A 12,519-nucleotide genomic window follows, 5' to 3' on the forward strand; every position below is an offset into this window, starting at 1 on the left:
TTTGGATGGTATTGCAGTGGAATTTATTAAAAAAGGGGGTGACTGTAGTATTGACTGGTTGGTAAGGTTATTTAATGTATGATGACTCATGGTGAGGTGCCTGAGGATTGGCGGAATGCGTGCATAGTGCCATTGTACAAAGGCAAAGGGTATAAGAGTGAGTGCTCAAATTTCAGAGGTATAAGTTTGTTGAGTATTCCTGGTAAATTATATGGGAGGGTATTGATTGAGAGGGTGAAGACATGTACAGAGCATCAGATTGGGGAAGAGCAGTGTGGTTTCAGAAGTGGTAGAGGATGTGTGGATCAGGTGTTTGCTTTGAAGAATGTATGTGAGAAATACTTAGAAAAGAAAATGGATTTGTATGTAGCATATATGGATCTGGAGAAGGCATATGATAGAGTTGATAGAGATGCTCTGTGGAAGGTATTAAGAATATATGGTGTGGGAGGCAAGTTGTTAGAAGCAGTGAAAAGTTTTTATCGAGGATGTAAGGCATGTGTACGTGTAGGAAGAGAGGAAAGTGATTGGTTCTCAGTGAATGTAGGTTTGCGGCAGGGGTGTGTGATGTCTCCATGGTTGTTTAATTTGTTTATGGATGGGGTTGTTAGGGAGGTGAATGCAAGAGTTTTGGAAAGAGGGGCAAGTATGAAGTCTGTTGGGGATGAGAGAGCTTGGGAAGTGAGTCAGTTGTTGTTCGCTGATGATACAGCGCTGGTGGCTGATTCATGTGAGAAACTGCAGAAGCTGGTGACTGAGTTTGGTAAAGTGTGTGAAAGAAGAAAGTTAAGAGTAAATGTGAATAAGAGCAAGGTTATTAGGTACACTAGGGTTGCGGGTCAAGTCAATTGGGAGGTAAGTTTGAATGGAGAAAAACTGGAGGAAGTAAAGTGTTTTAGATATCTTGGAGTGGATCTGGCAGCGGATGGAACCATGGAAGCGGAAGTGGATCATAGGGTGGGGGAGGGGGCGAAAATCCTGGGAGCCTTGAAGAATGTGTGGAAGTCGAGAACATTATCTCGGAAGCAAAAATGGGTATGTTTGAAGGAATAGTGGTTCCAACAATTTTGTATGGTTGCGAGGCGTGGGCTATGGAAAGAGTTGTGCGCAGGAGGGTGGATGTGCTGGAAATGAGATGTTTGAGGACAATGTGTGGTGTGAGGTTGTTTGATCGAGTAAGTAACGTAAGGGTAAGAGAGATGTGTGGAAATAAAAAGAGCGTGGTTGAGAGAGCAGAAGAGGGTGTTTTGAAATGGTTTGGTCACATGGAGAGAATGAGTGAGGAAAGATTGACCAAGAGGATATATGTGTCGGAGGTGGAGGGAACGAGGAGAAGAGGGAGACCAAATTGGAGGTGGAAAGATGGAGTGAAAAGGATTTTGTGTGATCGGGGCCTGAACATGCAGGAGGGTGAAAGGAGGGCAAGGAATAGAGTGAATTGGAGCGATGTGGTATACCGGGGTTGACGTGCTGTCAGTGGATTGAATCAAGGCATGTGAAGCGTCCGGGGTAAACCATGGAAAGCTGTGTAGGTATGTATATTTGCGTGTGTGGACGTGTGTATGTACATGTGTATGGGGGGGGTTGGGCCATTTCTTTCGTCTGTTTCCTTGCGCTACCTCGCAAACGCGGGAGACAGCGACAAAGTATAAAAAAAAAAAAAAAAAAAATATCACTTTTGGCATTGCTTAAAGCCTTTGAATGTAACATTACTCATTGTCTTCAACCCATTGATAAATATTTGTTTTATTTAGCAAGATTATCAGTTTCATTCATCTCTTCATTTGCATGTAACAAACATTATGTTACCTTCAGTTCATCTCCTGAAAAACTTGTTTTCTTTTTGTGATAATAACATGTTACATAGCGTATGATTTACTGACTCTAGATATTTCTTTGAGCAAGATCCAAGGGATACGAAAACTTTTATCAACTCTTTAAGCGCAAAAGTGCGATCATTGGTTATGATTGCTTAGAATTTGACCTTATCTTTCAAGGGTCGTGCTAAAGACAAAGCCATCATACCCAAGAGTCGTACCCTCTTTTTGAAGGGATTGTACCGGTGTTCTCAAATTGTCTGAGCACCGAATACCACATAGTTTATGATCTTTTGTTTATAATCCATTAGAGACAGGTGGTGGCAGAGCTGCGGCCGGTGCCCCAGAGATTTACATAAGATATTAGCCAAACATATTAGCATAACATGGCGGAGCGACCGCCATAAACTGCTGATCTCTATCGTCAACGGGTTGTCAAAGTCGCCCTCATTATTCACCGCCACCACTCCAGCAGACTCAAGTTCCTCTTCATTCTCTTCCTCCTTTCGTAGAGACGCGTTGGTTTGGGCAGGAGGAGGACACTTGAGAGTGCACAGGAAAACCAGTTAACAAAAGGACCTCATGGTCCATGACAAGGATAAATGCTAGAAGACGGTAATAGTTTCCTAAATTCCTAATATTTTTGATGGAGATGGGCCTATGAATTTAAAAAAAATCCCTTTACTGATATAGTCTCCCGTTGCCATTTACACAGATTACGAATTTAGAACATTATTACTGTCATCCAGACACATCGTCACAGACTATCAGGTCTACTGTTGTGTGGCTTCCTACATACTCCCATTTGCTCCCATGTCAAATATTGACGTAAAAAACATTCTCGATCATTCAGAAGTGCGCTTTAAAGAACGTCAACACGAGTCCACTTCAAAATTAGGACAGAGAACTTATGTCATCTTGCACACGAAAACGAAAAGGTCATTTTGACGAGTAAAAAAAGAAGTAAATAAATAGACAAATAAATGATAAATATCAAGAGTGATAATGTGATATTTCAGCTTGATATTTAACATGCCCGTATACCCTGGTGTAAAACAAAAGTGGTTTTCAATCTTCTTAGCAGAACGACACGACTCTTGTGTTCGACGGTGTGACCCTTGAACGCGACGGTATGACCCTCGGGTATGATGGCTTGGCCCTTGACTTAGTCCTAAAGGGTCACTCAAAGGCCAGGTAACCTTACCCAAGGGTCATGCCGACGTTATCAAGGATAATAATAGACTGTGGTGTGCATGGATCATGCTGTTGTGCTCAACGTAACAAGAAAATATCCGAACTGAATGCACATTGATTATTTACACAGTAAAATCATTACTCCTGCGTGTGTAAGTATTAATCAAAGAAAATTATATACCACTGATTTATCTTTAAAGCATTATCTCTATTATCTGACTGTTTCTGTTAGATTACAAGTCACTGTTAAACCAAAACAATTCATATCATTACTACATTTATATCTTTATACAAGTTTGCTCAAGTAGTCATATAAATTTCGTGCTTCAGAAACTTTTTGGTAGGATTTTTTACCCCCACGACTTGGTTCGACTTTAAAGTCTTATGGGAAGTGCGCGAGGTTATGTGTGTCCTTCATCTGAGAAGCAGTTCTATAGATTTAAGAGATCTTAAAGATATCTTCCAGGTTTGTCTTGCGAGGCTCATCTAGCGTCTGTGGCGAATAAGACATTTTAGTTAGTTCAACACACATGAGTTGCCTGCGTTTCCCCTGATCATTAGCATCATCCTGAACTAGAATTATTCAAACGACATACCGCCATAAGAGGTAGCCTCCAACCCACCAGGATGGCATTGGTTTCTGAAGCCCACGACAGTTAATGTGATTTATTCAGCTGTGTTATGTTCCAGTGATTAATGTACATTGTATTTTCATTCATGAGAGACGTGGGTCTTGAGTTGAATGTTGAAGAGCGAGGGAGAGGTCAACACGTCTCTCCTTACCTGTCACTCTGCTCAAGGCAACTCCGGTACTAAAAGCCACGACACATCACTTGAAATTTTATCTTCAGGGCGAGAGGCGAGGGAAACCTAACAGTCACTGGAACGATATTTACAGAGGAGCTCTTGAAGAATATTCGTGAACACTCGGACGGAAACATAAGGGGAATAAGATTGTATTAGCATACTCTTGCTTGAAAATCTACTGTCACCATTTCCGCTCAAAAGAGACACATTGATTAACTTCTGTGCATTGTTGCGAAGAGAAGATATTGATGTGATCAGAAATCATTTGATAATCCTCTCATTGCTTCACTTTTAAAAAGCTGAAAGAGCCACGTAAATCATCTGTAAGACCAGAGAGAATAACAAGATAACGCAGCAGTCTTATGGGATTCTTTGTGAGAGGAGAGTGGTAGAGAATGATTTGATCGGTTGTTTTATAGACACAAGACTGCCACCCAAGCTGACCTAACATGACCCAGGCTGACCCAGCATAACAATGGTGAACTGTGAAGATAAGAAGTGATTATAGATACACCAAGACTTCTATGAAAGACCAGAGCAAACCTACGAAGGCAAAAAGCGATACGAGGTGACCCTTGGCGACCCGAAAGTGAGCTGAGAAAAAGCTGGTCTGAAGAGACGGAAGACGACCCTTCGGCCTGTGCTGGTCTGTGGACGTCTTTCCAAGTCATCTCCCGAATCGAAATGTTAAGTCCTGGTGCTTAGGTTAGCTCTACTGCGGTGGTGGATTAGGGATTTGCCATTTTTGAATATGTTTTCATTGTCATTTTTAGTTTCCTGCTGATGTCTCGTCTGAGAAATTAACTGGAATTTCATTTGGAAACGTTGGTGTCATAACTAAGTCTTGACAGAATTGTGTTATGATAGTGCTAAGTTGTGACTGCTCCAAGTTGATATAATTCTAAGTCATGATACCTCTTTCCCCATAAATAGAAGAACAGTAAACACAAACAGTAATAACACAGGCAGACAGTGGAGTCCCATGATGTAGAACTACACCCTTCCCTCCACCTGTATGTTATAGGTAATAATTTCAGAAACATACATCGCACTCCTGTGAAGTATACACCTTCATGAGGTCTCTGAAAAATCTAACAGAGGAAGGTCAACATGGAGGTAGAGGGAGACACAATCCTGGGGAGAGGGAGGTGAAAGTGGCCGGATATTAGCATGAGGACCAACTGGAAGTCATGTTAATGGCGAGGAAGAGCAGTGTTGGTGGCCGTCTGGGAAAGTGATGTGGGGCGGTGTCACCTGGTGTGTGTTTGTGTGTGTGTGTGTCATATAATTATAATGATGATGATAATGATGGTAATGATATTGATAATGATAATAATGATAATAATAATAATAATAATAATAATAATAATAATAATAATAATAATAATATTATTATTAATAATAATAATGATAATAATAATAATGATAATAATAATATTAATGATAATGATGATAATGATATTTATGATAATGGGAATAATAATGATGATAATAATAAAATGATAACAATGATGATACTGATATCAACGATAATACGTAGATGATGGAGTAAATGATCCCTCTTCGGCGTGTTTGTGTGTGTGAGTTTAAAGTGAAGAATTGATGAAAGTATTTAATCAAAAAAATCTTATTGTAAGGAAATCATACAAAACTACCATAATCTTTAAACAACAGACTAGGAAGAGAGAGAGAGAGAGAGAGAGAGAGAGAGAGAGAGAGAGAGAGAGAGAGAGAGAGAGAGGACGAAATTTTCTCATTCCTAAACAAACACTACTGAAATGTTTCCTGTCTAATGAAACACCCGTCTTGGAGACAGCAAGAAGTTTACCCTACAGTTCTTAAAGTTGGGTTGGGTAAACGTTTGGAACACATATTATAACTGTTGTTCACAGATTGGTTTATCGGAATCTTGTCTGGAACGCGTCGCGTGTTCATAACCCACACGGATCATGTTTTAACGTCCAACCAACGTGTGCAGTATGAGGGCTAAACCATTGGGGCTGTTCCTAACCCCGTCAACTACGGCGTGCCCTACGTTCCACCCTGTCTCACACTGCCTCTGTACAACTTCGTCAGCTTGTTACCGTCTGTCAAAATCATCCCACTGTCAAAAGTTCTAAGCCTTAAGCAGTTATTCAAGACCATATCTCATACACTTTCTAACTTTTTTTTCTGTTTTTCTGTAAGTAACCAAGGCATTTGCTCGAATAATTTAGTGGCAAAGATACGTGAAAACTTGGGACAAAATTATGGTTTACAAACTTTTGATCGAGGGAAGTTGAAGTATCGTAAAGAATATTAGATAAATGTCAGCACTTAGTGCATTTTTAACTTCCCATTTCATTTGTGAGTTTATCTAGATTTCTGAGTTCATAATCATTTGATTTCGTGATTTTCTTGTATAGTTGCCACAAGGGGTAGCATTTTTTGTTAGATGATATTCAGATAGTTTGAAAATAATGAAATATTTCATTTACATTTTTTTGTCGAGGGAACGTGGGAGGCATGTCTAACGCATGACTGACAACGAAGGATATATAGCACTATGATAACCTACCTTACTAACTTTATACACTAGCATGAAATAGTAGAGGAATTACGTATTCATTACAAGGTTCAAAAAGCAGATTACTGGTTTTTACGACGATATAAAATGCGCTGAACTAATATTTATTGTCCAGTAGGAACAGCATCTGATGGATGTGCCACTTTCTGAGTTTTGAAAGAAATGTTATGGTAAGGAATATGATATGTCGGCTATATCATTATAGTTTTTACGAAGTTTGTAGAAAGTCGCACTATCAAAATACTATTTACCAGTCTCACAGAACATATCACTGTAAGTTATGTTGGGAGAAATTGACTTTCCAAAGGCTTATCGAATATGTATACACTGAGTGGACGGGAGGATAACCAGATATGACCATTGCTAATGTGCTGATTATAGAAAGGGTGTGTACCACCACAAGCAGGCTTGACACTTGATTTTATCGGATCAAAATTTGCGTTGTGATAAATCAGTAATCCAAGGCTGCCTCTCTTCTTCGCCATGAAATCCCTAACTATAATGCTTATATGTCTTACGCTTAAATGGCCATGTCGGTGCTTTTTGTATAACAAAAAACACCCATAGCTACTAACCTCATAGATCCTGAGTCTCCATACTCGGATAGAGAACGTATCAGGCCATGAAACTCGCCCCATTTTCTGAATCTCATTCCTCCGTCATATCTGCTCGGAAAGTGTCCATGAGCAAACAAGAGTCAGAATCCCACCAACACAAGTCCAATTCCCCCAGCGAGCGATGGGTCAGGATAGCATCCCTGCCTGAAGTCAGACCAAGAAATGTCACATGACCACCTCGATGAGCCATGGTAATTCCTCCCCCACTGTGAAAATTAACCCGACGGCTGTGGGGTTGTTGCCCGAGGCAAGACGGTTGTACCAGGCGGGGCAGGTCATCAGGAGGCAACCTCCTTCCCTCGTCACGACCTACACACACACACACACACACACACACACACACCAGTATTTCGGGGGTATATGAATAAGGCGCCAGAAATACATCATCGTATCCATCACACATTTCATTAACTTGACCCTACGTCATAACATTAAGAAGTGTTTTGTGTCTCCCAGAGATATCTTCTTTGTCTAACTCCTTTTTAACCTTCCTAACCGTCTCTACTACACACAAAAATATTTTTAACATCTTGTAAGATTGTAGATGAAGAGGAGGATAATGAAATAGCAGAATATAGTTACCTGAGCAAACAGGTGATCAAGAAGTGAAAAAGATCGACAGATAAAGAAACGGACGCAGGTCGAAAGCTTTGGTGAAGTTGAATATGAGAGTACAGAGGCATTGCCCTTGTCTGTGATGAGGTAGAGAAGTCTATATGTATGTATGTATGCATGTATATATGTATGTATGTTTGTATGTATGTATGTATCTGTATGTGTGTATGTATAGCATTAATAAGATTGCATTACCCATACCGTCTTATCTGAATTGAGACAAAAAAATTACAGATGGATATCATGCCAAGTACTGACTGGTAAAGGTTACCATCTATTTACGGAAACCATTAGAACTTCCACCAGTTCACAGGTATCAGTACCGCGTTTCCCTTTGTTAGTGATAGTTAGTGATAGACAAGTGTACAGCAGTGGAGAACGTGCAGTCATTACTCTTGATAAACTTGTGGATGGCAATCACTGAACCTGCCGCACCTGTTTACTTATATCATTATCTCATCGGCAGATGTGGTGTCGTGATTATAAGATAACATGTGCATCTGTTGCAAGAGATTTGTTCCCTGTGTTCATGTTTAGGGATGGTATTCCCAGTCATGCCTGCCTATCATACGGGTGAGAGCTGCATGTTTCTCCCCAGACTTACTGGAGCATTCACCTAAGAAGCTTTTGGTAAAAACAGGAAGAAACGAAAGACGTTATCATTCTTGAGAATACATGAAACGTTTTTTTGCAGATTATTTTCTATGAGTCTGTTTTTGTTATAATGTTTACTGAGGACATGAATAGAATATGAAGACTCATCGTCTTGTAGTTTTCATCTTTTGTTCATCAGGCAGCAAGAACACAAGCAGTCCAGATGAAAGAAGTCATTGCAGATCCTGTTATTGTTGCTAGTTTTCCTGACACTTCCTGTCTGTCAGCATTTTGAATCATGTATTGTAGTCTTTACACACCATGGGTAATAGCTTATTTGAACATATTCGACAATATTAATTCATTATATATATATATATATATATATATATATATATATATATATATATATATATATATATATATATATGTATATATATATATATATATATATATATATATATATATATATATATATATATATATATATATATATATATTATCCCTGGGGATAGGGGAGAAAGAATACTTCCCACGTATTCCCTGCGTGTCGTAGAAGGCGACTAAAAGGGGAGGGAGCGGGGGGCTGGAAATCCTCCCCTCTCAATTTTTTTTAATTTTCCAAAAGAAGGAACAGAGAAGGGGGCCAGGTGAGGATATTCCCTCAGTGGCCCAGTTCTCTGTTCTTAACGCTACCTCGCTAACGCGGGAAATGGCGAATAGTTTGAAATATATATATATATATATATATATATATATATATATATATATATATATATATATATATATATATCCTCCCCTCTCGTTTCTTTTTTCCAAAAGAAGGAACAGAGAAGGGGGCCAGGTGAGGATATTCCTTCAAGGGCCCAGTCCTGTTCTTAACGCTACCTCGCTATCGCCGGAAATGGCGAAGAGTATGAAAGAAAAAAAAAATATATATATATATATATATATATATATATATATATATATATATATATATATATATATATATACATGTACAAAATTCATACTGTCTGCCTTTATTCATTTCCATCGCCACCCCACCACACATGGAATAACAACCCCCTCCCCCCGCATGTGCGCAAGGTAACGCTAGGAAAAGACAACAAAGGCCACATTCGTTCACACTCAGTCTCTAGCTGTCATGTATATAATGCACTGTAACCACAGCTCCCTTTCCACATCCAGGCCACACAGAACTTTCCATGGTTTACCCCAGACGCTTCACATCCCCTGGTTCACTCCACTGACAGCACGTCGACCTCAGTATACCACATCGTTCCAATTCACTCTATTCCTTGCACGCCTGTCACCCTCCTACATGTTCAGGCCCTGATCACTCAAAATCTTTTTCACTCCATCTTTCCACCTCCAATTTGGTCTCTCACTTCTTCTCGTTCCCTCCACCTCTGACACATATATCCTCTTGGTCAATCTTTCCTCACTCATTCTCTCCATGTGACCAAACCATTTCAAAGCACCCTCTTCTGCTCTCTCAACCACACTCTTTTTATTACCACACATCTCTCTTACCCTTACGTTACTTACTCGATCAAACCACCTCACACCACACATTGTCCTCAAACATCTCATTTCCAGCACATCCATCCTCCTGCGCACAACTCTATCCATAGCCCACGCCTCGCAACCATACAACATTGTTGGAACCACTATTCCTTCAAACATACCCATTTTTGCTTTCCTAGATAATGTTCTCGACTTCCACACATTCTTCAAGGCTCCCAGGATTTTGATTAAAGGGAGGGGGGGGTCACGTGGCGGGGGTTGTCCTGGGTAGCCTTTTTTTTTTTTAATTTTCCAAAAAAAGGAACAGAGGGGGCCAGGTGAGGATGTTCCAAAAAAGGCCCAGTCCTCTGTTCCTAACGCTACCTCGCTAACGCGGGAAATGGCGAATAGTTTAAAAGAAAGAAAGAAAAATGTATATGTATGTGTATATATATATATATATATATATATATATATATATATATATATATATATATATATATTTTTTTTTTCTTTTTTTTTTCCCTGGGGATAGGGGAGAAAGAATACTCCCCACGTATTCCCTGCGTGCCGTAGAAGGCGACTAAAAGGGGAGGGAGCGGGTGGCTGGCAATCCTCCCCTCTCGTTTTTTTTTTATTTTTCCAAAAGAAGGAACAGAGAAGGGGGCCAGGTGAGGATATTCCCTCTAAGGCACAGTCCTCTGTTCTTAACGCTACCTCGCTAACGCGGGAAATGGCGAATAGTATGAAAAAAAAATATATATATATTATCCCTGGGGATAGGGGAGAAAGAATACTTCCCACGTATTCCCCTGCGTGTCGTAGAAGGCGACTAAAAGGGGAGGGAGCGGGGGGCTGGAAATCCTCCCCTCTTGTTTTTTTTTTATTTTTCCAAAAGAAGGAACAGAGAAGGGGGCCAGGTGAGGATATTCCCTCAGAGGTCCAGTCCTCTGTTCTTAACGGTGCCTTGCTAATGCGGGAAATGGCGAATAGTTTGAAAGAAAAAGAAAGAATATATATATATATATATATATATATATATATATATATATATATATATATATATATATATATATTCATGTGTGTGTGTGTGTGTGTGTGTGTGTGTGTGTGTGGACAAATGCATGCAGACATACATTACCCGAGTGTATGACCCACTGTCCATGTTGATTAGGTTTTTGTTCACAAGTCATGGAGCATAGCCCACAACCCAGATGGAGCTAGAGCTTCAGCTTGGAATATCCGATTTCTACCGTTGAATATATTTGTTTGGACATCAGTTTGAATAAATGAGTTTGGTTATCCGACTGTGAGATCTGAGTTTGTATGTGAATATCTGATCCCAGAAATCAGAGCTTTTCTTGTGAGTCTTTGAGTCTGAGTATAGACAATAAAGACAGTATGAATTTGTAAATCTGAACATAAGTAATCGAATATTGGTCATAACTCTACCTTTCTGTTAATATAACTGTATCGTGAGTGTGATTACTGAAGTCTTGTTGTAGATATCGAAATCCAATGAAAGAAATCTAACTTAGATTCTAGATACTCAAGCCCGAATACGAGTGTCTGAATCATAACTTGAACTTTATGACTCTTTATTGACTAGAAATGATAGTGTTTATTACGTACATCTCCATATTCGATTTCCTCAGAAGTCTGAGGAGTGTAACCTACCCTATACAGTAATTGACGATAATTGGATGAGTTTCACTTGAATTTACACAACAGGAAGGATGATTATAAGAAAAAGTTAAGAAATACTGTTTTCTAAATAAAAAAGAAAAGAAGGTTTAAATGATCAGTGAAATAGAGAACTTAATGTGGAAAGTAATGCATTACTAAAGAAAATGATTCAGATTAGTAGGCTTCAAGGTAGATGTAAGGATGTAAAGAGTGAAACAGGAAAGTCTTCCGTCAGTGATAACTGTGTGGATGACAGTGTTATGTTAGGACAGACATTTCTGTCTTTATCATAGTGCTAATAATGCCCACAATTGTATATTTCATGTATAATGTTGATTATTCATGTGTAACCTTTGACTTGCGTGTTACGTGAGCATATATTTTCTTATTGTATTTTTCATAGTTGATGATGAATAAATAGTGAATAGAATATAATTCAGTTTTTATTATCTCTGTTCCATAATGCATTATGTGTTTATCGTAGTAATTAGTGTATAACGTTCTTTTTCATATTTTAAAGTTCACGTTTGTTGTATTATGATATTTATTTTTAAGTATCTTGTATCATACTAATCTTTATTCATTATCAGCCACTGAAAGCTTTTTTGTTCAGAATCCATTAACCATGTCATTTTATCATATATCATGTTCTCTAATCCCATATTATGGTTGATGTCCAAGTATGATGAATCATATCTTGCTGTTCTTATTTATGATTCAAAGGTCTGTGTTCATATTACGTTGCTCACCCTGTACAAGCTAATGCGTCAGACTTTATGACTTTTAATTTATGGTTCTCCTCCACAGATCAATGGCCAGAAGACATCGTTCTAAGCAAACAGGAGGAGGAGGAGGAGGTATTGTAATATTGTTCGTTGTTCAGCCTTCAGTAATGTTTTCTGTTGAACAGCTTTCAGTAATTCCTCCTTTACAGTGCCAGTAGGAGTTACTAGAGGCCACAGTATATGAGGAAAAATAATTGTGTCTAACGCTTGACAATTTCAGCGGCTGTGTTCGACCTCCACATATGCATATTTCGTATATCTTTCCCTAGATTTAATTTGATTTTTACAGTACTCGCATCAAGATGGTAAAGTTATTGTTATTTCACTTT

Source organism: Panulirus ornatus, chromosome 24 (assembly GCF_036320965.1).
Source record: "Panulirus ornatus isolate Po-2019 chromosome 24, ASM3632096v1, whole genome shotgun sequence".
NCBI classification, from domain to species: Eukaryota; Metazoa; Arthropoda; class Malacostraca; order Decapoda; family Palinuridae; genus Panulirus; species Panulirus ornatus.